Here is a 6,000-nt window from a genome sequence, read left to right as displayed (position 1 = left end):
TGACTGTGTATGGAGAAGGATCAACCCTCTTAGGCCGAGATTGGTTACGAATAATCAGACTTAATTTGAGTGACTTAAACAGAGTCACCAACTCTGATGCTGGATGCGATACCGTGCTTAACAAGTGCCCTGGCCTGTTCAGCTATGGTGTTAGCACCTTTGCAGGGCCCAAAATGAGGATTCATGTTTCTGGAGATGCTCAGCCATTGTTCCATAAGGCTAGACCTGTGCCCGACATGATGTGATCAATGATCGAATGTGAGCTTGACCGCCTGCAGAGCGAGGGCATCATCTCATTAGTCGAGTACTCCGACTGGGCAGCACCTATCATTCCAATACTCAAAGCAGATGGAACAGTGCGCATTTGTGGGGATAACAAAACGACGATCAGCCACTATTCAAAGTTGGATGGCGACCCTTTGTCCAAAGCAGATGATCTGTTCACCACTCTCATGAGTGGCCAGACATTCACCAAGCTTGACTTGACCAATGCCTATGATGCTCAAATGGAACTGAATGATGATTCGAAGCCCAAAACATGCATCAACACTCAGAGGACTCTCCCTGTACAACAGATGCCCATTAGGCATACGCTCTGCTGCACCAATCTTCCAAGGCAAGATGGAGACATTATTGAAAACTGTACCAAAGACAATCATATTCCAAGCTAACAAACTAGTTAATGGCAAGTCACAAAGTGAACAACTCGAGAACCTAAACTGAGTCCCCAATCGGCTGCCACAAGCTCGGTTACGCCTAAGGCATGAGAAGTGTTCCATTATGGCACTTAAAGTTGAATACCTGGGTCATCAAATCTGTCAAGACATTCTGTCCTCTCCGAGCAAAGTTGAAGCAACTGCGAATGCACCAAGGCCAGAAAACATTTCAGAACTTCGTGCATTCCTGGGTATGTTGACTTACTTTGGTAATTTCGTACTTTGGTAATTTCCTGCCTCAACTAAGCACAACCGTCGAGCCTCTGCATCTTCGAGCCAACGCACACACGCACACACACACACACACACACACACACACGAAATGGTGGCTACAGCCTTTATTGAGGCCTCCAGCTCGGAGGGAAAGGCGAGCTGAAGACCAGAGCCTGCTTCGGACCTGTCCACTTTGTGTGGTCTTCGAGCTGATTCGAACCGGGCACCATCGAGAGGCGAGCCAAATCCAGACACAGGCGAGCCGCGATCAACCTCCTCAGCTCTGCTCGGCACTCGTCCTGGCAACCAAACCTCTCCTCTGTTTCCTTCCGAAAGATGGCGCGCACCCTTTGCGGTTCTGTTAGAGGCAGGATCTCTGAATTTCCAGCTTACGTGGTCCGAACACGCCGCACCCTTATTCACCCTGTCTCGGGGGGGAGGGGGAGGGACGCCTCCACCCTCCCTCACTGGACGGTTTTGGCACGCACAATCGCTCGTTGCCCTGTCACTGGGGCTCCGCCCACGTACGTGCTGACACACGTAGGCAATGGCGTCGGCCAGAGTGAGTTGAAGGTGATGCTGGCGTTGTCATAGTTATGAGGGGTGTAAAAATGAAAGGAAACCCTGACTATCAAAGTAACTCACAGCGCAGGTACATTTATTCGCCCATTAAACGAGGGACAAGGACCCTAACTATAAACACATACTTACCGATATAACTATTCTATCGGACCTGTATGTTGAGTGCTCAAGGCTTCCAGATTCGCAACAATATTACCATTAATACTGATCACAAACCCTTGTTATGTCTCTTGGGAGAAACCAGAGCCATTCTGCCTATATCATTAGGTTGTGTGCAACGTTGGGTGTTGACCCTTGACGGTGATGACTATTCATTGGTTTACTGCCCAGATAAGGAAATGGACTGTGCTAACGTGCCCAGTCGCTTGCCGCTTCCCTAATCATCCCAGAACCTCCACAATCTGACGATATCATTCATCTCATTGCAAACGTCATTCACGATGAGGCGCCCGTAACCGCTGAGCAGATTGCTTGTGCTACCAATAGCAATCCAGATTTGTCACAAGTTAAACGCTGTGTTATGTCAGGTAATTGGGCATCACTACTGGAAGGAGTGAAACCGTACCTCATGTGGGAGGATGGGCTCCGTGTTAATGCAGTCTGTCCGCTTTGGGGTAGCAGAGTGATAATTCCGCCTAAACTCCACAGAAATATTATCAGTGAACTCCACAATGCCCATCCAGGCAGAGTCACCATGAAGGCTATGGTCCCAACCCATGTTTGGTGGCATGGTTTAGACAGTGACATGGAGTCCAGTGCATGCCATTGTTAGACTTGTCAAGCCCATGCCAAGACACCGCCGCTGCCTCCATTGGCCATGTGGTCGTGGCCATCAAAACCATGGTCCAGACTACACATCGACGATGCTGGTCCATTTCAAGGGTTGCTTTGCCTTATCGTAGTTGATGCCCACTCCAAATGGATTGAAGCTCTCGTGGTACCATCCTCATCCTCTGCTGGAACAATTGAAACTCCACATGCCATGTTCACAATAGATGGTATTCCAAACTCCATTGTATCAGATAATGGATCGTCATTTGCGAGTTCAGAGATTCAGAACTTTTGTAAAATGAATGGCATTCAGCACTACACATCTGCCCCCTACAAACCTGCCAGCAATGGTCAAGCAGAACGTGCTATTCACATCATCAAGAATGGTCTGTGTTTGAAGAATCAACAGCATCATCAAGAATCAACAGCACCTGTGTTTGAAGCCGTGACAAGGAAGGCTCCATTCAATCTCGTCGAGCTTGTGTATTGCTCATCGACCGCACCAGACCATGTCAAGCCACCGGTCCCTCGCCTGCCAAGCTTCTGATGGGTCATGAATTAACAACACAGTTACCATTGGTGAACCCGGACGTAACTCTCCAAGTCGAGAATAACAAGTATCAACAGAAACGTAATCACGACCAAACGTCTGTATACCTCAACTTCCAGATCAATGATATTGTACACGTGTTGAACTCCGGAAGTTGAACCAAGTGGTTATCTGGAAACATTATCAATAATATTGGTGAAATGATGTTTCGTGTTCAGTTGTGTGATGGTAGATGTATACGAAAACATGTTCAACAACTCACCTTACGTCATGGGGAACCAAGCATTGAACCGGCTCAAGTACCTTTGTCACCCACTCCTATATCAACACTTTCTGCGTTTGAACCTGAGGTGTTTCCTCATGAAAGCTTTTCACCCATCAATGCACCTGAACTCCTTCCCGACTACCCCTTATTGAGAAACCTACAGCAGTTGTAAACAAGGACAATACTCCACTAGCCCTTAGAACATCAGCTCGTATATCTGTAAACCTCCTGAGGGTCTTGATTTGTTTAAAAAAAAATTTTTTTTGATTAATAAAAAGAAAGATAACAAGTCTGGAGACGGCAATGGTTCACGGGCGGTATTTGATGATGTTGATTTTTTCAGAAGTCAAGGATGAGACAATGTGATAATGTTTGACGAAGTTTTAAAAATGATCAACATGATGTGGTTCGAGTGACAGGTTATTAGCTGCAAAATGTCAAAAACCCAGTTTCGTTCAACAACTTTCAAAATTAGACCTTTGCATAACCTTTAAAGGTCACAAAACAATGTTGTGGGCATTAAAATAAGGAAACGGGATACGTGCTCTAGCTTATTGGAGATATTTCGTCGAAGAAGGTCGAAAACCTGGTTCGATTCACACAACTTTGAAAAGTTGACCTTTGTGAACTTTAAAGGTGGTCAAGGATTATGACCTTTGGTGCAAAACTTCCTCTGGAGCATTCCAGGAAGAATACAACGTCATATAGGCTATATGGCATTTCGCACTCCTCGGATTATCCATACTTTGATAAAATCAGCGTAAAAACAAACTTGAAGGTGGCGCCACGGGCAAGGTGTTCGAGATAGAGCAAAATGGTTTCAAGACTTTAGGTGGGGAATGACCTCAAGATTATGCATAAAAATATTGTCATCCCAGCTCTCAAAGTTTGGGCGGTCGTATGATTTTTGTGAAAATTCGAAATTTTCTATGTTCGTGACCTTGTGACCTTGACCTTGGGACGAAAATGAAAATTGAGTTCCGTGGGGCTACGCAGGTGCCATTGGGCTAACCAAATACCGAAACCCCTGCAATATTCGACAAACCCCCTCGGAGAAGATACAAGTTGAAATCGGCTACCCCGTAAAACATGTTTTTTGGACGTGGCTCCGCCCATAATGGGCGCACCACGTCCATTCTCAGGAAAACACAACGAGATCATGAAATAAACCTCCCACCCAAATTTTATCAGGATCGGATCAAAACCCATGGAGCTCTGCTCGGGACAGACACACACACAAATAATGAATATAGTGGTCACTTACTGACTCATGAACCAAAAATAAAAATAAAAAGAAGGGGGGGGGGAATGAGATGTATTATTAGTTTATGATAATACATACATGAGTGCTCCGGGGCATGGTAAAACAGTCATGTGACCCAACCATGTTATGGTGTGCTGTGCTGTGCAGTGCAGTGCAGTGCAGTGCAGTGCAGTGCAGTGCAGTGCAGTGCAATGCAGTGTTGTGTTGTGTTGTGTTGTGTTGTGTTGTGTTGTGTTGTGCTGTGCTGTGCCCATGTTCAGAATGAAACCTGATGTCCCCTTTTCAGGACCTTCGTCCCTCTCTATCGAGTACATGACGCTGCTGAAACATTTCACTCGCCAAGTTGCCTGAGCACTCAATCAAGGACTCCATTTGAAGCCGTTGATAAGGAACGGCTTGCTAAGCAAGTGCAAGCAAGCAGCTTCGTAAGTGAACACATCGTTGTAAAAGGATCTTTGGACGGTGACCTAGTTCGAACAACCCGTTAAATCACCGTGACTCATCAGTGTATATAATATACGAGTAAAGGTGCCCTTCTTCGACGGGCGCCACTGGCAACATATGGTAAAAGACAGATAACATGAATGTATTTTATCAATATATTTTATCATTTTTATCCATTGATTATCATTCAGGTGTTGCGGATTCGCGCCCGCCGGCGTGCGAGCGGCCACGTAACTCGAATCGTGGCACGTCGCCCACCGGACGGACAATCCCGTCGTGACCCTCTCGGACTAACGCCGGGAACTAGTCACGGGTGGGCCTTTCGGCCTCACCACGATCGTGCCAATCGGCCCCCCGTGTGGGATAGGGTTGCTCGCCAAATTCGACCTACCTAAGTACCCACACGGAGGGTAGACCGGGCGATCGCACCTCGCCGCAGGTCGACTTCGGACACGGGCCACTTTAAGCGACCCGTTCCGTACTATCGGGATAACCGAGTGGTGTTATCGTCAACCTCGACGGTTAGATTAATTATTGGGCGTATTTAGCCCACGACCAACCCTTTACGTGAAGTAAGATGGAGATTCAATTAGAGAAAAGACGAAGCGAAACGGGAAAAACAGTTCAACATAAAGCACATTTATTCCGCGGCAAACGGAAAGCACACATATACAATCACAACAATTATGCACCAAAAGCAAATGTAAAAGTAACACGACAATTCTGCACAAAAAGCAAATGCAACAAAAGAAACACAATGCAGATGTACTACCGTCTACGCGAGCACACGGCAACACTGACACAGTTTTACTTCACAGACGGCGCCGACAACACATATACTCCAAAGCAAAAGAAAAAGGCAGCCACCCTCAACGATAAGGGGGCAGACGGGCCTGGGGCCGAGACCACGTCGAGCCTACCCGTCTGGTGATGAGCCGCAAAATGGCGGCGGCGTCCCGACTCCGCGGGCCTCGCTGGCGCTGCCTGGAATGGGGTGGGAACGGGGTCCCCTTCTCACACTATCTCAGCGCGGGGTGAAACAGGGGGGGGGGGGTTGTTGATGCTCGGGGGGTGGAGGATATCTGGCTGGCTTGGGTCCCGCGACGAGCGACTCCACTGCGACCTCGACCGCGTTCCCGGCCTCCCCTCTCCGCAGCTCCCCGACTCTGACACGAGCGCAGACCTCCACAAAGCT

The sequence above is a fragment of the Eptatretus burgeri genome, chromosome 6, assembly GCF_056783735.1.
Source record: "Eptatretus burgeri isolate ZD-2024b chromosome 6, Ebu_testis_v1, whole genome shotgun sequence".
Lineage (NCBI taxonomy): Eukaryota > Metazoa > Chordata > Myxini > Myxiniformes > Myxinidae > Eptatretus > Eptatretus burgeri.
This window is presented reverse-complemented; position numbering follows the sequence as displayed.